General features: G+C 39.2%; 6 non-coding genes and 3 pseudogenes across 6 annotated transcripts; 5 read left to right on the forward strand and 4 right to left on the reverse strand.

The window, feature by feature from the left end:
* LOC132896656 (U5 spliceosomal RNA) lies at positions 1-122 on the forward strand (annotated as a pseudogene).
* Positions 123-4932: 4810 nt separating this feature from the next.
* On the reverse strand, positions 4933-5116 carry LOC132898367 (U2 spliceosomal RNA). Its single transcript, XR_009656500.1, has one exon. It is a non-coding gene; the product is annotated as a U2 spliceosomal RNA (small nuclear RNA).
* A 504-nt stretch (positions 5117-5620) lies between these two features.
* Positions 5621-5797, reverse strand: LOC132898395 (U2 spliceosomal RNA; annotated as a pseudogene).
* Positions 5798-5968: 171 nt separating this feature from the next.
* On the reverse strand, positions 5969-6083 carry LOC132899213 (U5 spliceosomal RNA). The gene has a single exon (XR_009656667.1). It is a non-coding gene; the product is annotated as a U5 spliceosomal RNA (small nuclear RNA).
* Positions 6084-14896: 8813 nt separating this feature from the next.
* On the forward strand, positions 14897-15087 carry LOC132897014 (U2 spliceosomal RNA). Its single transcript, XR_009656218.1, has one exon. It is a non-coding gene; the product is annotated as a U2 spliceosomal RNA (small nuclear RNA).
* A 1485-nt stretch (positions 15088-16572) lies between these two features.
* LOC132896091 (U5 spliceosomal RNA) lies at positions 16573-16687 on the forward strand. Its single transcript, XR_009655929.1, has one exon. It is a non-coding gene; the product is annotated as a U5 spliceosomal RNA (small nuclear RNA).
* Positions 16688-17041: 354 nt separating this feature from the next.
* LOC132897651 (U2 spliceosomal RNA) lies at positions 17042-17220 on the reverse strand (annotated as a pseudogene).
* A 2348-nt stretch (positions 17221-19568) lies between these two features.
* Positions 19569-19658, forward strand: trnar-ucu (transfer RNA arginine (anticodon UCU)). The gene is given in 2 exon segments: positions 19569-19605; positions 19623-19658. It is a non-coding gene; the product is annotated as a tRNA-Arg (tRNA).
* Positions 19659-20539: 881 nt separating this feature from the next.
* Positions 20540-20629, forward strand: trnar-ucu (transfer RNA arginine (anticodon UCU)). The gene is given in 2 exon segments: positions 20540-20576; positions 20594-20629. It is a non-coding gene; the product is annotated as a tRNA-Arg (tRNA).
* The last annotated feature ends 4220 nt before the right edge of the window (positions 20630-24849 follow it).

The following is a 24849-nucleotide window of genomic DNA, read 5'->3' on the forward strand; positions in this document are numbered from 1 at the left end:
TAGCTCAGGTTTCTCTTCATTGACGCATAAATCTTTTGTCTTTTATTAAAGACGTCTGTGGAGAGAAATGTTTATGAGAGAGATATTTCAGTGAAGCTGGCTTCTGAAGCTTCTTTTCAGAATTCCCAACAAAAACCACAAAATTGAATTTAAATTAAATGTATTTAAAACACAGTTTCTGTGGAAGAAAGAATAGTGTTGTCTTACTTTTTTTTGTCTTGAAACTATCATATGATGTAGGTATTTGGTATATGCCTGGCTCTCACCCAGTGTTCCTATAACTGGTTCCAGATCCATTGTGACCCTGATCAGAATAAAGCCTTTATAATGATGAAGGAATCTATCTATCTATCTATCTATCTATCTATCTATCTATCTATCTATATCTATCTATATATATATATATATATATATATCAGTGGCGGCTGGTAGTCTTTCAAACAGGGGAGGCTGGTCGGTTATGATATTTCCAGATTTTAAAAGAAAAAACATCAATTTTGCCCATACTCTTGCCTCTGATCTGGCTGATTGTTGGCAGGGTCACAAACTGTGAAATAACAGGTTCTTTTGGCCCATTAGCCTACTGTCCAATATACATGATGGTGGTGTTGGGGGGGGGGTATATTTTAACATTTTATATTTTAAAATTGTGGCATGTTGTTTAAAAATTGATCATTACTGAAAGCAGCTCTTTGTCAGGGACCTCAGCAGTAACAGCAGAGTGTTCTGGAATAGGCACAAGCACTGACCTTGGGGAGCCAAACATAGAGCTGGGTGCCACACATTTCATTCAATGACACTTTCCCTATATTTTACTTATTTTGACTGAGAAATGTTTTATTGACAATTTTGATAACCCTTCACTTTTAATCCAGGTCTGTAGTGTGAAATGTTCTCGGCTGTGTTTTTGTTTAAAAATGTTTTCCAAATTGTAGCTGTGTTTAATTGATATCCAGAAAAATATATATTCCAATATAATATACTGAGCATAAACATTTTAAATAGATTCTATATTTTTGGTCCATCCATGACATATTACTAAAGTAGCCTATTTACTGTTGTTGATGTGGGTCACTTGCTGTTAGCCAATTCACTTTCTCGTACCAGGAGAGCTGAAAGGAACGAGTATTATTCCCTACCTTTTTCACCAAGTCAATTTGAGGCGTTGGTCTACCCTGCTCTTTAATTTTAATTTTTTCCTCGAAAGGAAGACTGGCAAATGGCTTCGCCAAAATTAAATCAGCAATGCTTGGCATCTGTGCGCAGCTTTCTCGCTAGCTGACTAGCCCCCTCAAGTTCAAGTTCAGTCACTCAAATAAACGAAATTTCTGGAACTAAGATAGCAAACTTGACAACACTATATTTACACTTTATTTACAATGAAAATATATACAAACTAAAAAAGCTGGTAGAAACCGTATGTAATGAATGAAAACGAAATGTAAGCTGATCTCTTACAATACACCACAGCACTTGCGAATCTGCATGGGACTGAACTGAAATTCACCGCTGCCTGTCTATATTTGAAACGAGCTGTCAATCAAAGAAAATATCCGGCCGCTTTCACCAATCACCAGTCTCCTCGCGGAAAGCTTTGCCATGTCCCTCCCATGTGAGGCTGGGAGTCCGTGGGGTGGGCATTTTCGCAGTATTTGTCCAATAACCGTCTTGCATTTTGAGATTGAAAAGCGCAGAGCTCCCAAATGCCATTGAAGTCCACTGAGGCTGGGAGTCTGTGGGACTCTGTGGGTGGGCGTTTTCGCAGTATTTGTCCAATAATCGTCTTGCATTTTGAGATTGAAAAGCGCAGAGCTCCCAAATGCCATTGAAGTCCACTAAGGCTGGGAGTCTGTGGGACTCTGTGGGTGGGCGTTTTCGCAGTATTTGTCCAATAATCGTCTTGCATTTTGAGATTGAAAAGCGCATAGCTCCCAAATGCTATTGAAGTCTACTGAGGCTGGGCTGCATCGCGCTGTCACAAGGGGGAAAAACTCACGCACACATTAAAGTTATAACGGAATGGTTTCGCATTGTAGTTGGGTTGAGCATATATATTTCTATGATTCTGGATCTGAAATAACAATGTTATAAGGTCGGCTAAAACATAAGCCTAGCGCAATTCATCCTACACGATGTTCGTCATTTTTAGAGGAGGCTGAGCCTCCCTCGTTGTCTTAGAGCAATCACCCGTGATATATATATATATATATATATATATATATATATAAAGTTGTGTGTGTGTGTGTTTATAGTTATTAGAATCATGTGAATACAGAAACCATTAATCATGTGGTCATGTGATGTCACCTGCATATTGTAGGTAGCTGTGTGTACTCATTTTTGTTGTTGTATATGTTGGAAACACAAAAGTCAAATTATGTTGCCAAACTATTTAAAGAAAGTGTTATTTATGAAGATTACTGAGCCAAGTTTCCATCCTGAAGAAATAAACCTTCCTTATTTCATATGAGTAAAATAGGGAAAGGAATTATTCTAATCAAAACTAATAAAAACCTGGCAGGAATGTTTTGATTTAATTCACAAGGCGTGTCCCTGTATGTATTATTTTCCTGCAAATCAAGCATTTGTTAAAGCAAAGGGATTTTCAAAACACTCCATTGAGACTTTATAGTACGATCATGTACCGTAAATACAAAGATGAGGTGGATGAATAAGAAACCATCAGTCACATTTGCTTTGTTTTGTTTTATGATCCGATTTGATGATACACTATTTGATGAAGTATATGTAAGGCCATTGTTTCATTTATTTAATTTAAATAATAATTCTGTGATTAGGGATGGTCCAATCTTTTTTTGAGCAAGCATGCAAGCTTTATTGACAACATATTTGCATCAGCAAGCATTTGTTAGGCTGCAACTTCAGGGCACTAAACAGCTGCTTATATTGTTTTTAAGGTTGAGTGGGTTTGTATGTGATTATATAATTTGTTTAATACCAAGGTTAAGGATTTTTAAAGGTTAATGTGAGCCTCAAAATCAACACAAGGCTGCAGCTGTTGCAGTTATCAAAGGCATGGACTTATCCTAATAAAAGCTAATCTGCATATCTAAAAGTCAGTTCAGTGTAATTAGATTTGTACAGTGCTTTTAATAATGGACACTGTCACAAAGCACCTTTCCAGAAATATATCAATTCCAGATATAAAATTTAAATTTATAAATGTATCCATAGTGAGCAAGCCAGAGGCGACAATGACAAGGAAAAAGTTCCTGAGATGATATGAGGAAGAAACCTCCATCTCCACAACAGAAACTTCTTTTGTGTTTGCTCAGTTTGAAATAATTTGCTGGGTCTGCACCAAAGTCAAACGCTTGCAACGTCCGGCTTTAATGTCAGCATATCCTCATTCCAGTCACAAATTGCTTACAAGGCATTTTACCCCGACTTAAGTAAATAGACTTTTCTTTGGAAGCACGTACACTGCCACTCGTAGCCAGGCGATTTTACACTGGAAAGCACAGATTTGTACTGAATTTACATAGGCCTCATACTGTTGTGGTGGTTAGCAGTGTCAACTCACACCGAGCAGGGTCTGGGCTTGAGCCTAGTGGGTGACCAGCAGCCTTTATGTCTGGAGCTTGCATGTTCTCTTCGTGCTTGTGAGGCTTTGCACTGGGTGCTCCGGGTTCCTGCCCCAGTCCCTAGACCTAGAGAAGGTCAAGCAAAAACTCTGAATAGCCCAGAGGTTTGAATGTGTCTGGGTTACCCCTGAGATAGCTCATGGGTACAGAAAATAAACGACTGTACGTGTACAATTCAGGGCACTTGATTAATTACGTTTTATGTCTTGTGCTTAAGAAGAACATGTGGAAAAAAGTTAGAAAACCATGAAATCACTCTGATTTTTCCTGATTCACTGAGCAAAATCTTTGCTGCCCAAAGAGCTCTGATCTGTGAGTCGTAGACGTGGGTAACATACTGTGACAATAATTGGTAGATGAGGTGGGCCTTATTTCACTCCCATAATGCCTATGTGCCTGTCTGCATGATACAAAGCACTGACCAATGGCAAACTAGTGACAGAGCACACAGGAGAAAGAACTTGTGTGTAGACATATGGATATACACATATACGGTAATTAATTAATTATATGATATAGTCATAGAGAATTGATATCTGAAGAGTTGAAGTAATGAGTAATATATATATATATATATATATATATATAAGGAAGCTCGATAAATAATTTATATTGACTAAAGCAGAGGGGTGGGATTAAATAAGTTTTTACTTCAGCCCACTCCTTTTCGGACATGTAAACTCAAAACTGCTTAGTGCGTCCTTGTTTGTATTTTTGTCTTGTTTTCTTTTGTTTTGATATATTATTATTACCTATATTATTTAAGGTTTATTTTCTAATTTAGTGGCTTTTTACGTGTTCTTGTTGCAAATGCTGTTTTGTTTTTCTTATCTGCTTATTTATTCATTGTTTGTTTACGTTTGAAATAAACTATCATCATCATCATCATCATCATCATCACTGCAACCGCACTTGCTAATTGACACCGCGACCACGCCTCCAGAGTGAATATTCATGAGCGAATTGGGCGTGGTGTTTCGCCCAGTGGAAACCTACAGTAACCCTTTGTGTCCCGCGCACGGGGCGGGATTTTTTTTCTTCAATCAGAAATATTGGTAGGGACACGCCCACACCGCCCACACCCAATTCTACACCTGTGTTGTTGAGCATGGAGAAAACCAGAAAATAGGGAAAAAGTTAGGGCAGGCAAAATAAAGATTTTTCTTTTTTTAAATAAGGTAACCATTCCTAAATCTACTATAATACCATATAAGCATATAGAATAATAAAAAAAATCTTATTTTAATTCTCGATTCTAAAAAAAAAAAACATTTACCAACTTCACTTAAAGAGCGTTAAATAAGAATAAAAAAATGATCTTTTTTTGAGCAAAGGCATCATTCTTGAAGATACTACAGTATCAGGTTGATAGGAGCAAACTCCTACTCCAGCTCCCTGTCTTAAAAAAAAATTCTGCTTGAAACAACATTTTCGTTTACAGAACATATCAGATATTAAATTAATAAGAATAGATACCATACTTGATCTTAACCAAAAAGCCGAAAAGCAACAATTTGCTACAGTCAATGGTTTTAAATATACCACTTCTACATATTAAAATCCAGAAAGGTAAACACAGCTAGACTCCGCCTCCAACAGCTGGATCCTTTTGAAGAGAGATATCGCCTTGTAGAGTGTATGTGGGGATGCTTCCATGCAAAAAGATCAATATTCTAACACTTGATAACCAAAAATGTTCAGCTCTGCCAGAGCAAAGCCTACAAAAATAGGTTCAACTCGTTAACATTTCTCTCCCATACCGCCCACACCCAATTCTACACCTGTGTTGTTGAGCATGGAGAAAAGCAGAAAACAGGGAAAAAGTTAGGGCAGGCAAAATAAAGATTTTTTCTTTCTTTTTTAAAATAAGGTAACCACTCCTAAATCTATTATAATACCATATGAGCATATAGAATAAAATAAAAAATCCTATTCAAATTCTCTACTCTAAAAAAGCATTTATCAACTTCACTTAAAGAGTGTTAAATAAGAATAACAAATCCTTTTTTTGAGCAAAGGCATTATTCCTGAAGATACTGCAGCATCAGATTGATAGGAACAAACCCCTATCCCAGCTCCCTATGCTAAAAAAAATTGCTTGAAATGACACTTTCATTTACAAAACATATCAGATATTAAATTAATAAAAATAGACACCACGCTTGATCTTAACCAAAAGGCCGAAAAGCAATAATTTACTGCAGTCAATGGTTTTAAATATACCACTTCTACATATTAAAATCCAGAAAGGTAAACACAGCTAGACTCCGCCCCCAACAGCTGGATCCTTTTGAAGAGAGACATCGCCATGTGAGGCGTGTGGGAGATGCTTCCATGTAAAAAGATCAATAGCTCTAATGTTCAGCTCCGCCAGAGCAAAACCTACAAAAATATACTGAACTCATTAACATTTCTCTCCACGGAAATCTTTAGTAAAAGGCGAAAGATTTATGCGTCAATGAAGAGAAACCTGAGCTGCACTTAACACTGGATCAGGTTAGTGACACTGGATTGGAGGTGCAGAAAGCTGGTATAGGGTAAGGTGGCCTGGGCCAATCTCTTACACCTTTACAGCTTTATTAGTCATTGCACACAGGCAGAGAAATGTCTGACCAACGAGCTTTTTTGAAAGATAGATAGATAGATAGATAGATAGATAGATAAGCAAGCGGGGTGGGGGGTGTTGAATTTTGAAAAGGAACAGTTGAGTGCTGTGTGATCTGTCCAATATCACGGATGTAGGCCTAAAAATTAAATATGAAAACATCAGCTGGAGTTTGATTATTGACAGGAACGCTGTTGACCCCAGCAGTAAGTGATTTCCATACCACATTTTTATTGATAAATGAGGATTATTGTGTCATCCTCGTTAGTATAGTGGACAGTATCTCTGCCTGCCACGCGGTAGGACAAATCCAAGAGGTAGGATAACTTTACAGAACACCAGGGTTTGATTCCCCAACAGGGAGGCTTTAAAAATGTATTAACTTGTGCAGCAGGGGGATGGAGTGGTTCACACTTGCCCCTTTTCCACCAAAGCAGTTCCAGGGCTGGTTCGGGGCCAGTGCTTATAGACTGGTACCAAAATCCAGAATTGTGACACCCAAAGGCATTTTTGAGACAAAGTTGGCAAACAATCTTATTTTGTCAATTTGGGTGTGCCGAATTCAAATCTGCAATATGCCGAGCTCTATCTGACCTCTGTTGCCCTCTAGAGGTCATTGAACTTTGGGCCTGTAAACGTCTCAGCTGAACCCAGTTTCTCAGCTTTCTAAGGAATGAAATGTACTAAAATGATTAATGAAGTTAGCAAATGGCCTTGTTTGTTAAATGTTTGGGTGCTGAATTCATTTTTCATTTGTAAAACGACATATGACCTCTGATAACCTCAAGGTCATTAAACTTGGCCTATAGGCCTATGCATTTAACGGCATTTTTAAACTGACTTTACTCCCCCAAAAAGAATATGAACAGACAAAAAACAAATAGAAAGGAACAAATACGACATTAAATGCCAGTCCATGTACATGTGACTTACTTTTCACAATGAGAATGCCTAGGCGATCACCTTACATAACATTGCATTACATTTAGCGGTTATTGTTTATACAAAGCTACTGAAAAAAGGACAGATTCCGCAGCATACAAAATGTGGGGGCATACAGGGTATACAGGTTAATCAGGGTTAGTATATATGAGAGTTTTTTTCTTTGTTGTTTGTTTTTTTTTTGTTTTAAACGGGGTAAAGCCTTTACAAAAAACATATATGTTATATATATCATCATAAGAGTTTCATTTAAGTTCCTTGAGCACCCAATTGGATATTCGAGGCACTTTTAGTTTTCACTGTGTACAGTCAGATTCTTTCCTTTGTATATCCCAGTATGTTAAGAAGTCAGTGTCAGAGTACCAGATCAGCACCTCTGGAGCAGACAGGGTTAAGATTAGCAGAGCTGAAGTTTGAATCTCTAACCTTCTGATCAGTAACCCAGAGCCTTAATCAGTGAGCCACAACTTCTCTCTAACATACCCTTGACATATGCATTCAGAAATTTGTAATTACATTTTGCAAAGTTTTCTTCTCTGTCCATGTTTATGTGGTAAATGTTTTCTTCGTCTATCTAATGGTAAAGATGATGAATCACTCGGTTTCATTCATTTTAGATACCGTTTAGGTACCGTTTATTAACATATCCCCAGTGAGACACTGCACATGTTGCAGAGTCAAAACATCACACATTCACACATGGTAGGAAACCATTAATAACAAAAATTAACACAAATAATATTTATATGAGAACATAACTCAACACCCCCACTTGTTCTCATCTTCACAAACCATACACAACCATTATCAAGTATATCTAATTTCCAAACAGGAAATTTTAAACTGCAGGATTCTAACTTTTGGTACAGATTTAGTGAGTATGTCTGCAACCATGTTTTCTGTTGGACAGTATTTAATAGTTATTCTTCTTGCCCTAAGTACATCATGAATGAAATGGTATTTCACATCAATGTGCTTACACCTTGACCTATGTACTGGATTTTTACTCAGTGCTATGGCTCCCTGATTGTCACCATAAATTGTTGTACAATTGTAAACATTTGAGTCCAAATCATTTAATAACTGCATTAGGTAGATGCTTTCCTGAGTTGTGTTTGCTAAGCCAATATACTCAGCTTCGCAAGTTGACAGTGCCACTGTGGGTTGTTTCTTAGACTTCCAAGATATTGCAGGGCCTTGTTTTGTCAGACTGAAACAGTAACCTGTGGTACTACATCTGTCCTCTACAGAGGATGCCCAATCCGAATCACTGAATGCTGACAGACTCAAGTGTTCATCTGTTTTCTTGAAACGTAGTTCATAGTGAGAAGTACCCTTCAAGTATCTTAAAACATGTTTGGCTGCCACCAAGTCTTGTACTTTAGGCTTTGCTAAGGATTGTGACAGTTTACTGACAATCCAACTGATGTCAGGTCTGGTGCAAGTCATTGCATAGATCAAGCGTCCAACAATTTCTCTGTAATCTTTGGGATTTTCTATTTCAGTGTTGTTTTCTTCTACATTTCTGTTACATTCCATTTTCAACTGTAGCTCTAGGTTTACAGTCGGACATTCCGAACCTCTCAAGCATTTTGATTATGTATTTTTCTTGACTCATTTTGATTTCTCCTTCTTTTTGTTCAAACTGGATGCCCAAAAAGTATGATATTTGTCCTAAATCTTTCATATTAAATTGAGACTTCATTGTTTCCTTGAACCTGTTTAGCTGATCCTCACTACTTGCTGCAATGATCAAGTCGTCTACCCAGATGATTACTATGATTGTGTCATTTTCAATCTGTTCCCTGTATACACAGTGATCTACCCAATTTCTCTCGAAGCTGTTTTGTTCCAAATGATCGTTTAAAAGTTTGTACCAATTTCTTCCAGGTTGTTTGAGGCCATAGAGGGATTTTTTTCAACTTGTACACTAGTTTCCCTCCTGTTTCCGTTACCTCTTCGAAACCCTCTGGTTGATCTAAATAGATCTCTTCTTCAATGGGGGCATGTAAGTATGCCATTTTCACATCCATCTGATGTACAGAAAAGTCATTCTGTGCCGCTATCTGCATCAGTGCTCGCACTGAGTGAGATCTGCTGTAGGAGCAAATGTCTCATGGTAATCTATTCCTTCTGTTTGTTTGTATCCTTTAGCAACATATCTAGCCTTGAAAATTTTTACTGTGTCTGAATTTTCTTTCAAAGCATAGACCCATCTCCCCCCCACTGTGTTTCTATCCTTTGGCAAAGTCACCAATTCAAATGTGTCGTTTTCTTTAAGTGAAGCCATTTCTTCGTTCATAGCCTGTTCCCACATAGAAGCTTCAGGTGACATGATGGCATCTCTATACCGTATGTTTGGGGAATCCCGAACACTGCGCTGTAACAAGAATCAACATTTGCATTGGTTATCTTATCTTTGGAGACTGTTACGTAATCTTGTAAGTATTTTGGGGGTCTCTTTTCCCTTTCTGAATGGTATTGTTTTTGGTTGATTGTTGTTGGTGTCCCTGCAAAGTTTCCATCAATCTCTTCAACTTCGGTTTCTGTGGTGTCATCATCTTTTGATTCATCTTTGTTGTCTGTGTTTGTGGTCTCACAATTTGCATCTATGTCCTGGGCCCTGTACTACAAAGCGGGTTTTCTGGCTTACCAGGGTAACTTCGAGAGTAACTTGATCACGTGCAGCGTAACTTCCCGATTAACCCATACTACGAAAGTTGGCTATGTTCAAACCGAGGTATGCTGCCATGGCAACTTACGCTGCATCTCAAACCTGCTCGTCTCAGGTTATGTTCTTGGTTAGCCCGAGGTTTCCGATTAACCACACCCTTTTTAAACACCACCTCTCCACCGACATTTCCTCTAGAGACAATGCCAGCGTACCTGGATGACCCGTGCGATATCGGAGCGCAGATTAGAGATGGGATTTATGGCTCTTTGACGGGATCCGCATCTTTGTGATCCGTTCTTGGAAAAGAGCTGTTCAAAAGCCTGGCTCATTTGGCTCTTTTTAAATATTTATTCAGTTTTAAGAAGACAGCGTCTAAAGAAGCCAGATCCCTCTGCTTAGACAGTGACATCAATATTTCTGGACATACCTTTTATATAAAGCAACCTAGACTTACATTATTGTAACCCCTAAATGCTCATAAATAACCATTAAAAAACAATGAGGGCTTCAATGAATGTCCATGCAGAACGGCTTTTCTGTAAAAAAAAACATTCAAGAACATAGTTATCAAGAACGCAAGAATATTTTATAGAAAAACACTTGTTTTACAAAAATATTTAAGTCTGAGATATAAAATAGATACAACTACAATAAATATAACAAGAACATTTTAATAGAAAAAAACTTATATTAAAAATATTGAAATTGTAACAAAAATAGATACAACTAAACAGTCAGATAAATAGATAAAGCTATAACAAGAACACAAGATTATTTTAATAGGAAAAAACAATTAATGCAAAAACTATATTATTAGAAAAATAGATACAACTAGACAAACAGATAAATAAATAAAATACACAAAAATAGAACAAACAAAATGACGATAGAATAAATTAAATGAACGTCCGTGCAAAGTAGTTTTCCCACAATATTATCATTAATATCACACAACTACATTATAAACTATATACAAAACAATTTGAACTATTAGGCAAACAGATAAAACTTGAATAAATAAAAGGCAAATGCTGTTTAGCCTACTTGTCCTTGGGCAAAAGCTTTTTCATCTGAAACACAGTACAGAAAAAGAATGACACACACACACACACACTTACCATTATGAATGATGTTTTTATATTTCATTTTCACCTGTTGCCAGGTGCATTTGGCACTGCTGTTGCCTCTGAAATGTTCACAGGACATACACCAACTTAGTCAAAGGGACTGAACAGTCAGTCATCCTAATTCATGTGACTCTGTGCGCATATCAGCTTAAGTAGGCTACTCCATGAATTTACCATACCAAATTTTATTCAGGATTTTTCGGACATTAAACAAGCTATAGGGTAGACTGAGTACAGTTGAGACAGTTTTTGCTTTCTCATTTTCCACACACAAATTAGACTCTGAAAAGACACTAAACAAAAACGTTTTTGAGACATAATATATCCTCAATATTTGTGCTAATATATAACCAAGAAATTATATCTCTAAGGTGTTTAAATTTTATGTAATTAATCAAAAACAAAAAGGTGCACTTTTGTCTCAACTGTACCCATACTCTACACATATGGTGTACAGTTGAGACAGTACCATAGTACAGTTGAGACACCATTAAAAACACTGGAAATCTGACATCAGTGCAAATACAATTTTATTCATTTAATGATTGCAATTTTATTTTGCTTAATTTATCTTATTTCTTTAAAAAATACATTTCTACCTCTTTTCTGGGGTAACCCAAAGTACATGGCAGCTGCCTTCCTGATATAGGCTACCAGGCTCAGCTCCTGTTCTGCAGTAAAAACTGCATTGGAACCCCTGTAGCCTACTGAGGGCAACATGGTTGAGCCCTCTTCTATCAACTCTCTCCTCCTCTTTACATAACGGCCCAATGATGACACAGGTATCTGGAACTCCTCTGCCACCTGCCTGAGTGACTTCCCTTCCTCTACAACTCTTGAAGCCCTCTCTAACACCTGGGCTGGCACTCCCCTATTTGTTGTTCTAATTCTGATGCGTGGCATCCTGTAACAGGCATAGCACAAAAACAAATAAATAAATAAATATCAAATAGGCTATAGAACACATTCTCTCTTGTTCTCTCTCACACTCACACACACGCGCTTGATGAAGTAACATTTCTATACATAACAGTTTTATGTGATGCCTTAATGATAATGCAGATTAAAAACTTGCTAGGTAGATAAAAACTAGCTAACAAGTGTAATCCATATATCTTTTAGTGTTTTGAATGAGCTCTGTAAGTACATATACATGACCTGTCTCAACTGTACTTGTTTTACCACGTTACATTTCACTTCATACTCTGATGTCTTGATAACATTCATGCAATACAAATGTATAAATAAATAGTAGAGAGTTCAAATATAACTAAACATTAAAAATTAATTCACAGATGTCTTTATTGGTCTAATTGTGATTTAAACCCTGTTATCATAAGTGGACATATGCTAAACAGCATGTGACGCAATAGAGTTCTACGTCGGGTACAGTTGATACATTGTGTCTCAACTGTACCCCGATGACCACCTCGCACATCGCACCAATGCTATACTATGCCATGCAATAGATCTGTTTTTAGAGCACAAAACAACGTTTGCATACATGCAACTTTTATTTAGAAGTCATAAAGGGGTAAGAAGATATTCATTGTGGAAGGGACATGGAAAAATCAAAATCTTACCTGGCAAAAATGACTTTTCCTGATAACTTCGCAGCGGAGCTTCGTACGGACTTCAAATTTCCCACGCTCAAAGAGGATGCTAACACGCATGTGCACAGCAAAAATCAGCACGCAAGATATTGCCGGTGTCTCAACTGTACATATGTCCCAACTGTACTCAGTCTACCCTATATGACTGGGGCCACGTCGAAGGACCATTTTCTGTGACTTGTGATTGATCATGAAGCTTTCTCTCATCCTATACTTCTGTTCTGGAACATGTAGAAGGGAGAATGTACTTACGCATTTACCCGATCGGCAATTCGTTGCCAACATGCTTGCCGCTCCTTATTGGCAGCCGCTGTGTTAGATTTTGCTCTTAATGTTGTTTTGAACTCCTCGTAGCTTTGCATTATGACAGCGCATTCTTCCTTCGTGAAGTACGGCGACCGTGCCATTGTGAACAGTGGGGATTTGCGCTGATAACCTCCCCTTTAACGTGAACGCGCATTAACCCTGATTAGGTTAAACCAGGTTCAACAAATCAACTTCATAACTGGTGTCGTAGTACCGTTTAACCCCAAACAAGATAACCAGGTTTTGTCAACCCCGGTTTAGCGGGGGAACCCTGGGTTACTTCTGGGTAGGTTAACCTCCGTTCGTAGTACAGGGCCCTGGTGACTTGTCCAGGGTGTACCCCGCCTCTCACCCATAGTCAGCTGGGATAGGCTCCAGCTTGCCTGTGACCCTGTAGAACAGGATAAGTGGCTACAGATAATGGATGGAAGGGCTACTCGGCGGTGTGTATGACTGGTAATTACTAACATTGGTATGGTGGCAGGCACACAGGACCGTAACCATCAGAAAACAACTTGATGGGTTTCTTTATGTATCCACACTCTATGCCTATGGGGCTCCACTCGCTTTTGGGTGCAGGAATGCCACTATTACATGCATTATTCATTTTGATAACCGTGTAATAAGGACCTGAAAAATATGTTTATCTTTTACGAACAAACTCTAGAAAACTCTTTAATGGTCTTTCATAACACAATTTCTTAATATTAGTATATTGATAATGACGACGTTGAGCGTTTTAATAAATTTTTAAAGTCTCCCCGTCGGGGAATCGAACCCCGCGCTTCCGTGTGACAGGCGGAGATACTGTCCACTATACTAACGAGGATGACGCAATAGCCCTCATTTATCAATTGAAAGGGTAGAAATCACTGTATGACGTGTGATTCATGACACGTTTGTATGTTGCCAATCACAGCGTAACAATGATTGGGCATTGATAAATGTGGTGGGTGAAAACCATTGTCATTTAAATATCTCATCTCATCATCTCTAGCCGCTTTATCCTTCTACAGGGTCGCAGGCAAGCTGGAGCCTATCCCAGCTGACTACGGGCGAAAGGCGGGGTACACCCTGGACAAGTCGCCAGGTCATCACAGGGCTGACACAGACAACCATTCACACTCACACCTACAGTCAATTTAGAGTCACCAGTTAACCTAACCTGCATGTCTTTGGACTGTGGGGGAAACCGGAGCACCCGGAGGAAACCCATGCGGACACGGGGAGAACATGCAAACTCCACACAGAAAGGCCCTCGCCGGCCCCAGGGCTCGAACCCAGGACCTTCTTGCTGTGAGGCGACAGCGCTAACCACCCATTTAAATATCACAATCCTAAATATTATCGGTTTAGAGGCTCCTTGACTTTACGACATGAAGAACAGAAGGGCAATAATATAACAACAACCAATCAGAATTCAGATACAACAACCAATCAGAATTCAGATACATTCTGTTGCTGAGTAAAATTTTAACCTTTCAACGTATCAAAAAAGTTCTCGAGCGCTCGTGCTGTTTTACCGTTAGACCAATCACATCTCAGCTTAAACTCGCATTCTAAACTAGTTGCAGCTCCCACAGAAGAGAGCGACTCCCCCTGCAGCCTCATGGAACGCAGGGTTTAAGGCTCCGGATGGGTTTCACTGCCGTTTATGAGGGAAAGGAACATACACCCTCCCGACAGCCAATAAAACACATTTGCGAATTGGTAGAATGAGTTAATCATCACATGCAAGATTTGCAATTAATCAAATGAATTTATTATTATTATTATTATTATTATTATTATTATTATTATTAATGAATTACTACAGTTCTAAACTTCAAATTTTAAAAGTCTGGGCTTTGGAGAGATGATGGATCTCTTTTGGTGGAACACAACGGAGCAGAATATTGTGACCCCCAAGTCGATGTCTCTCTTCAAAAGGATCCAGCTGTTGGGGGCGGAGTCTAGCTGTGTTTACCTTCCTGGAGTTTAATATTTGGAAGTGGTTTATTTAAAGCTGTTCACTGCAGTACGTTATCGCTTCTCGGCCTTTTGGCTAAGATCAAGTGTAGTATCTGTTCTTATCAGTTTAATATCTGATATGTTCTCTAAATGAGAATGCTATATTAAACAGATTTTTAGAACAGGGAGCTGGAATAAGAGCTTGCTCTTTCTGCTCCATGCATCAGCCTGGTATTGCAGTATCTCCAGGAATGGTGCCCATATTTAAAAACTAAAAAAAGATGAGCTGTTTTTTTTTTTTTTTCCAGTTAATCAATTTAATTTTATGTTTTCTAAATAACAAATTACTGTTTAAAAATTTAGAGCTAAAATTGTGGTTTGTTTCTTTTGTTCTATGTGTTTGTATGACATTATAGTAGCTCTAGAAATAGTTACTTTGTTTAAGAAGGAAAAAAATATATATATTTGCTTGACCTGGTCTGACTCCTCATTTCCTGGTTTTCTCCCTGCTTAACAAGCAACTGGACTGTGAGTCTGCAGTAATTCTTTCTTATACTTTTTCATGAAAGAGATCATACAACACCACCTATTTTCTTTTTATTTACTTATTGGCTTATTTCTCTGCCTGTTTGCAATGGCTAAGAAAGCTGTAAAGGTACAAGAGATTGGCCCAGGCCACCTGACCCTATACCAGCTTTCTGGACCTCCAAGTGTTTTCACCAACATCACCAAAACACAAAAGTTCTGGATGTGTGCCATGTTGGTGGTTTTGATTTCCATAAACAGTGCTTGCATTTCATCCAGGGGAAAAAAAAAATCACATTTTTTGTAATGGTATTGGTTAAAGAAACTTGCAATAAGAAGACAGAAGCTGCTAGAAAGCATGTAGAAGGCCTAGAGCCCAGTGTAAGAGCCTACTATCTAGAGAAACTGCAGTTAATCAACAGCCTGGAACCATATGAAATGGGAGAGAAACTGAGTGAAGACAATACATTGCTGCCTGCTGTAATATACCCAGACATCATCAACTATTTAATTTATTTGCCAAGTCCATACACTGCTGAGGATCTGAAGTGTTTCAAGGGACTAGAAGCCTATAACCAGATGTGCTGTGACTGGGTCAGGGAATGAAAAGCACAGAAATTTGGTGACAAATGTCTGGTGAAAGCAAAGGTGTGTACTGTGTGCATTACATGTACAGTGATATACTGTAGATCATGCGTGCACATCCCCTGTGGGCCTACCTCAGCTGACAGCAGATGGCTGATTGTGATTTTTAACTTTAGCTTACTCTCAAGAGAACATAGAAGCACCATCATGGCTAGACAGTAGAAATATGGTGTCATGCTTAATTTTAAGACATTGATTAAAACTTAAAAAAAAAACCTCAAACCTGATACAAAGTGAAGTGAACACACTATGTTGTGCGGATTTTTATCGGTCAGATCCTGGTTTAGTTTGGAAAGCCAGACATGATGACACTCCTCTGACAATTTTCTGGTTTCCTCTCCCTGAGTTTTGATTATTTTAGGTAATCGGTAGAAGTGCAGATGCTTCTCAAGATCTGAGTGATTGTGGCAACCCAAAACTGTGCAGTAATTCACCATTATTTGGTTTGTTTATTGAAAAATTCACAAAGCTTGCTTTGCTGTTCATGTGTCCAATGCCTCTAATATGGCTGACTTTCGGTTTGATGACATCATGTGAAAATACTCTATACAGTGCCACTAGCCTGATCCAGTGTTAAGTGTAGCTCAGGTTTCTCTTCACTGACACATAAATCTTTCGCCTTTTTCTAAAGATTTCTGTGGAGAGGAATGTTAATGAGATCAACTTATTTTTACAGGCTTTGCTCTGGGGGAGCTGAACATTTTTGGTGGTCAAAGATGAGAAATATCAAGCTTTTGGTATAGCTCCAAAACTTTTCCCCATTTCCTGGTTTTCTCCATGCTCAACAAGCAGCTGGACCATTAGTCTGCAGTAATTCTTTCCCATGCATGCCTAAAATTATGTCGCTTTTCAAAAGGATTTGGCTGTAATTTTTTTTAATAAGGTCACCATTTCTAGAGCTACTGCAATACCATGTTGATGTGCTGTATAGAGTAGAAAGAGTAAGCCCCTATTTCAGCTCTCTGCTCTAAAAAAAAATAAATTTAATCAATCATCATCATTCAGAAAACACATCAAACACAAAAATGACATAGGATTTTTTTTTTTTCAAGAAGGGCACTATTCCTGGAGGTACTGCAATACCAGATTGATGCATGGAGTAGAAGGAGCAAGCCCCTATTCCAGCTCCCTGTTCTAAAAATCTGTTTAATATAACATTTTCATTTAAAGAACATATCAGATATTAAACTGATAAGAACAGATCTTAACCAAAATACAGAAAACTGATAACTGGCTGCAGTTAACAGCTTTAAATATACCACTTCCAAATATTAAAATCCAGAAAGGTAAACACAGCTGAATCCTTCTGAAGAGAGATATTATCTCAGGGGTGCACCAAATGGTTGGAAGAGATTCTTTGTAAGAAGCTTGATATTTCTAATATTTGACCACCAAAAATGTACAACTCAGCCAGAGCAGAACCTACAAAAAAAAAAAAAACACACACACACAGTTGAGCTTACTAAGATGCCTCTCTCCAGCAGTCTGTAGTAAACCACAAAAGCTTTATATGTTAATGAAGAGAAACCTAAGCTACATTTAACACTGGATCAGGTTAGTGAAACTGTATTGGAGGTCCAGAAAGCTGGTATAGGATAATTTGACCTTGGCCAATCTCTTACACCTTTACAGCTTTATTATCCATTGCAAACAGGCAGGGAAATGTCTGACCAACGAGCATTTTTGATAGATAGATAGATAGATAGATAGATAGATAACATTTTTGGTGGTCAAATGTTAGAAATATTGAGCTTTTTGCATGGACCCCCCTCACAAGCCCCCAAGACGATGTCTCTTTTCAAAAGGATTCAGCTGTCAGTAAGTAAGTAACTAGGGGGTGGGGATTGTTGAATTTTGAAAAGGAACAGCTGAGTGTTGTGTGATCTGTCTAATGAAAAAGTAGGGGAAAGAATTACTGCAGACTAATGGTCCAGCTGCTTGTTGAGCATGGAGAAAACCAGGAAATAGGGAAAAGTTAGGTCGGGCAAAGAAAGAAATATTTTTTCTTTATTATTTTAACAAGGTCACCAATAAACAAATAATATCTTGACAAATAATATCTGGAAATAATATTTTGTTATCAAAGATGGCAAAAGCAACAATAGAGCTTTGGTCAGACCTCAAGTTATTTGACACATGGAGAGTCACTAATCCATGAGAGAAAGATTTCACATTTTTCCTCACATCCCCATCATTCTTTTTCTAGAATTAATTATATTTTCATCTCTAGATCGGCCCTTGACAGAACCGGAGCCTGCTCCATTAACACATGCATTCTCTCAGACCACTCATCAATCTCTATAGAACGCCTGCCTCCTTACTATGACCCTTTATCTAGACATTGGCGTTTAAATCCATCTCTTCTTAGCAATCCTGCATTTTTAACATATTTAGGAAATCAATGGGAACTTTTTTATTTCTACAAATGATTCACCTGAGGTTTCAGCCTCGACCTTATGGGAAACAGACAAGGCCTTCCTCAAAGGGTCTATCATTTTTTACACAACTGCGAAGAGGAAGAACATATTAGCAAAACAGTTGGAGCTTGATCGAGACATTGCTATCTTGGAAAGAGATTTTAAAGTGTCTTTCTCCAGTTCTGTGTTGAAGAAATTAGAAGCAACCAGATCTGCTTTAGATCAACTGCTAACTCAAAAAGCAGAATCAGCAATATTTTATGCCAGGCACAGACTGTTTGAATCTGGGAATAAATCCGTCTGGCTACTTGCTCATCTAGCTCAAGCTATACTCATCTGAGTGTCAAAACATATCAATTCTAAGGATTTTTTTTTTTGACAGAATTAATCTCCCTACCCTATCTGAAGAAAGCAGAAAAGGTCTGTGTAGGCCAGTCACAGCCTAGGAAGTCTTGGAAGCCATTAAATCCCTACAGAGTGGGAAAGCACCAGGCCCTGATGGGTTTGGACCTGAATTTTATAAAAAGATGGCAAAGTTTGAAGTGGGGCACTTAACTAACATGTTTATGGAATCATTTAGGAGGGGCACACTCCCACCAACTTTAAATCTCACCCATATTTCTCTGATTTTAAAGAAAGATAAATCTCCTGATCTTTGTACATTCTATAGACCAATAAGCTTGCTTGGGGTTGATTGTAAAATTTTGTCTACGCTTCTGGCTAGAAGTTTGAAAGAAGTGTTGCCCATTTGAGTGAGACTGGACCAGACAGGATTCATCAGGGGTAGGAACTCACACTCCAGTGTCCGACGGTTTCTAAATGTTATACAATTAACGCAAATGACAAAAAAGCAAGGTTGTTGCTGTGTCACTGGATGCTGAAAAAGCTTTTGATCAGGTGGGAGTATCTATTTGATGTTTTGAACAGGTATGGTTTGGACTCCAGTTTTGTTGAGTGGATCAAGGTGCTGTACAGGTCCCCAGCTGCGAGGGTTTTCGTAAATGGTTCAGTATCGGATATCTTCCCCTTGAGTAGAGGTACTCGTCAGGGCTGTCCTCTCTCACCTTTATGATTTGCACTGGAACAGAACAGGAAATGTGAGGCCAGCCAGGAATTTTAAAGAATCTGAGAGGAAACACCATGAAGGTAGGGCAAAATGGGCTCTGTGGTGCAATGGATAGCATGTTGGACTTCTAGGGTCATCAGAGAAGCCATTCAAAGGCTGTGGGTTCGAGTCCCACCAGAGTCATTTCCTTTTGCATACACTCTGCAGGGAAGCTTTTTCCAACCGAAATCGTTGACCGAGGCGAAATCCTTTGGATATGGCCAGTCCCTCTTTTCCATCTGAGATGCAATTCTGTCTTGACCCCAGTCAAACAGTAATATCACCATGTTCCACCTCTTCCTACGAATTTGGCCAAAAGGAAGCTGTACCTGAAAATCCAGTTCCTCACAATACTCATGACATTCACTCCTGCCATAATTTGTGCTTACACCTCCAAAGCCCACACTTGCGTTCTCCATGTGGGAGAAAACCCAGCAGCACCTGATGCAAGACTCTACTGAATGTTGATTTCAGTTGCTCACAGAGAAGGCTTGTTGCATTTAAAGGCTTGCCGATTCAGGTCCTGCCACAGGTCTTTGCTCTCGAGACTCTCTTGAAGGTTTCTTTCAATTGCTGACAAAAATGCACCTCTACAATCAAGAAGTACAGGCAAGTAGTATGGCGCCCATAATTGTGGAAGAGCGTGAGATGAAAAGCCATGCCAAGATGATAAAACTGGCCCAATAGGGACTGCCAGTAAACAGGAGCCATGGTATCCCAGCAGTGCCTGAGACAAAAGTCTTCTGTCAGTGCAAGACCAATTCCTTCCGTGCCCATCTTACTTTCTGAGCTAAAAAACAAGCGAAGACGGCATGGTGGCATACTGGATGTTGAATTGCAGGCCTTGTGTTGATGCTTGTGGGTTGAGATCCTCCCAGAGTTCATTGGTTTTGAGGTTTACTGCATGTTCATTTCATCTGTTATGACGAGAAAAGGATTTGTCCCTGGAACAGAACAGGAAACGTGAGGCCAGCCAGGAATTTTAAAGAATCTGAGAGGAAACACCATGACGGTAGGGCAAAATGGGCTCTGTGGCGCAATGGATAGCGTGTTGGACTTCTAGGGTCATCAGAGAAGCCATTCAAAGGTTGTGGGTTCAAGTCCCACCAGAGTCATTTCCTTTTGCATACACTCTGCAGGGAAGCTTTTTCCAACCAAAATCGTTGACCGAGGCGAAATCCTTTGGATATGGCCATTCCCTCTTTTCCATCTGAGATGCAATTCTGTCTTGACCCCAGTCAAACAGAAATATCACCATGTTCCACCTCTTCCTATGAATTTACCCAAAAGGAAGCAGTACCTGAAATTCCAGTTTCTCACAATACTCATGACATTCACTCCTGCCATAATTTGTGCTTACACCTCCAAAGCCCACACTTGCATTCTCCATGTGGGAGAAAACCCAGCAGCGCCTGATGCAAGACTCTACTGAATGTTGATTTCAGTTGCTCACAGAGAAGGCTTGTTGCATTTAAAGGCTTGCCGATTCAGGTCCTGCCACAGGTCTTTGCTCTCGAGACTCTCTTGAAGGTTTCTTTCAATTGCTGACAAAAATGCACCTCTACAATCAAGAAGTACAGGCAAGCAGTATGCCACCCATAATTGTGGAAGAGCGTGAGATGAAAAGCCATGCCAAGATGATAAATCTGGCCCAAAAGGGACTGCCAGTAAACAGGAGCCATGGTATCCCAGCAGTGCCTGAGACAAAAGTCTTCTGTCGGTGCAAGACCGATTCCTTCCATGAAGATGTTTGACATCTTCAATATCACTTGCCTTCAGTATGTAAACAAAGCTCGCTTGTCCCCCAGGACAAGGGCAGTAACGGTTGCGAATGTAAGTGTGACATCGGTGCAAGGGGTCTGTTGCAAATTTTGGCAATGTGGCACAAAGTTATTGAAGGGAACTTATTTATAATCTCACCATCTGGTGTGACCCAGATGAGGATGGGTTCTCTTTTGAGTCTGGTTGTTCTCAAGGTTTCTTCCTCATGTCATCTCATGGAGTTTTTGGTTGTTTCTCAGAGATGAACCCTTAAATGTTGTGCAAAAAAAAAAAAAACCTCCTTCAAGATTGTTTCCCAGCAAAACAAGTCCTAGCCACTGACATAAGCAGTTCTTGGTTCTAAACCAGCAAGGATTTGGTGGCACACTGTGACCAGTTTTCCTGGCTGAGAGCTGTTTCTTTGGCTGTGGAAACTTCAAGAACTGGCTCAAGATTAGGCACCAGCTCGGAACCAGCCCTCAGTGGAAAAGTGGTGACTTGGTGGACAAGTGGTATTCGAGGATCAGCAAAGGGTCCTCAAGGTTCTGCTTTGGGCTGACTCTACAATAGATAGGTGCCTGTTTAGAGCACTGGTCTTGTAAACCAGGGGTGGTGATTTCAATTCTCACTGGGGCCTTTGACCTTCCTTCTGAAGGTAGAGAGTTCTGAGCTGAGATATTGGGACTGAGGAAAAGTGGTGCCTGTATCATTCATTGCTTGTGTGTTCTCACTGTTTCTTCAAAACAGTTCTGCTCAATTCTCTGTCAGTGAGCCAGTTGATATAAAAAAAAGACTGCAGCTAAAACTCTAAAGGATTCTTATCATGCTGCACATATTCGTAAGTTCCTGGTGACACAATTATAATTTTGGACTATGTAGTGCTAGGAAACTTTGGACAAGAAGACTATGAGATATGCATGGAAAAAGCATGAGGTTGAGAAAATTACATTTTTTTTTAAGAACCAAAAACACTGGTCAGCTTTTTTTGGTTGGAGTTCTCATCACCTGAAAACCACTGGCTGCTGCTGAGGATGGCCCCACATGAAGAGCCTACTCAAGCGAGTAGGATGCTTCTTTGCTTTGCTCCTGCTTTGCTTCTGCTTGATCTTTATTTTATTTTACTTTTTCACTTAATTTCCACTATTTCTTCATTTTATTTTTCACCTTTACAAGATAAGTTAGCTTTTAAAACAAAATGCCAAGGGGCAAAAAATCCAGGAGATCCTGCAGAAAATGCACAGAACTAGAACAGAGGATTTCTATCCTGGAAACAAAGATTGATGCTCTGCCAAAGACGGATGAACTAAGAGCGATATCTCATGAAAGGAGTACAGAAACAGTGGCTGAGAATGCAGAGATCGCACCCCGACAGGCCGATGGCATTGCAAATTGAGTGGATGAATGCATCGATCTAACAAAGCAAAATGTGAGTACAGAAAACTGGCACACGATGGGTGGCAGGCCCAAAAATAAAAACAGAAGAGTAATTACCTCAACACCAGTTCGTTCTGATACTATGCAACCCATGCTCCACAGCCATGCTATTAGAAATAGAGCCAGGTCTACAAACTACAATAGGGTTTACAATCTTATGGAAAATCCACAGCCCATAAGGCTTCAGAACAAATTTGAATGCCTCAGGGATGTGGAAGCGGAATTTTCAGGCGGACAAGCACATCATAGAAAGAGATCGCACCACAACCGAAAAGCTGTGGGAAGAGGCAAAAAGCAGCTCGTAACACCACCTGATCCCACAACCCTTGTTCTTGGTGATTCCACTGTAAGACATTTAAAAGGACATGGGATGATTATTTGCAGTGTTGGGCAAGTTACTTCAAAACTGTTTTGCATTATTTATTACTTGTTACTGTCATTTTAAAGTAATGAGTTACATTACAATATTACTGTATTTAAAATGTAAGGCATTACACTACTATTGCATTACTTTTAAGTTACTCTCACCAAAATAACTGGAAGTATGGATTTGGCAATCTAAATGTAGCTCAAGACGCTCAATAGCTCATCACACATCCAGTGGAAGGTGATGTGGTATCTGACTGAGCTAGGCTTATGGTTAAAAACAGTAGAATATAATAGCCACAGTGATGGCTCATGGCACAATACAAGGAACAATCATTGCAAGAACAGACAATAGGTGAAAGTCTGGCAAATTGTGATAGAAATACTGTAACTTTAGGCGTATTCATATTAACATTAATTGAACTGTAATGTATTGTAATGTCTAAAGATATGACAGGATACAAGATTAGCATTTCTATGCCTTTATTGTTTTCAAGTTTACAGCATTAAGCATAGTTTATGCTTCATAAAAAAAAAAAAAAAAGATTAGCCCTAAGGGATATGACTCCATCATTTCAGAAATTTAACAAAAATGAACATATTATGGCAAATCGTAGCCTACAATAAAACTGGCCTGAAAAAAAAACCCACAAGCCTTTTAAATCACAGCTAGACAATGACTATTAGCTATATGAGGCTACCCAGTCACATTTCGAAAAACAGAATTAGAAATAACAAAATCAAAGTGCTTTTAATGATATTGAAGTGCTTAGACATATTAGCCCTCGAAGGAAAGGCAGCTCAATCACTTTAGTCTGACTTCCGACCAGAAAAAAAAACTCAGTTATACAGGACAAAAATACGGAAGCCAAGAAAGGCCCTTCATATAATCCTTTTTTTACTCACCTTGTTATCCCGAGACAGGGCCGCTGACAGCTTTGGCTGGGCCCGGGACAAAATGCTCTGAATGGGCCCCCCCTAACAACCCACACACACACCCACCTCTCTTATCCCAGTCTCTACTCACACCAACCCTTAAATGACAGGTATTCAAAAACCATTCAACCGGTCAACAACCATTTCATTTTAGCATTTCAACATTTTTACAGTTTTAACATTTTAACATTTCCTTAGTCTGCAACTATTCAGGTGCGAAATGCAATGCGCCGGACTTTTGTTGTGCGGGCGTGCGTACTGTCCAGTGTGAAAAGTATAGAAGAACACACCGCTCGAGAAACGGCGGGATATGATTGCGGGCTAATGTGAATATTCTTAGCTTCAGTCAGATATATGAAACGCACTGTTATTAAGCTGTTGTGGTTATGAAATGATTCAATGCCCTGTGCATTTGATATGGTGTTCAGTGTGACTTGCTCTCCCCTCGTTTGTAACATGAATTGCGTGCCGCGCGTGCCTTGGTTGGGGTTACTTTACGGGGCTGGAAAAAGTTGGCTGTGTCTTACCCAGTGATGGGAATAACAGCGTTAGAAATAAACGGCGTTACTAACGGCGTTACTTTTTTTAGTAACGAGTAATCTAACTAATTACTTTTTACATCGTTATAACGCCGTTCCCGTTACTTACAATAAAATACTATGCGTTACTTTATTAAAGCTGTTCTCATCTGGCACGCTGCTCGTTCAGCCTTTCTTTCCTCTGCTTTAGTGTGGAGACGCGAGACAACGGCACAGTAAGCCAATCAGAGTAGATTTGGACAACATACGTGGGTAGGCCACGCCTACTGCACTACTGCGCGCTCTTTCAATCGGAAGAC

The sequence above is a fragment of the Neoarius graeffei genome, chromosome 1 (genome assembly GCF_027579695.1).
Source record: "Neoarius graeffei isolate fNeoGra1 chromosome 1, fNeoGra1.pri, whole genome shotgun sequence".
Lineage (NCBI taxonomy): Eukaryota > Metazoa > Chordata > Actinopteri > Siluriformes > Ariidae > Neoarius > Neoarius graeffei.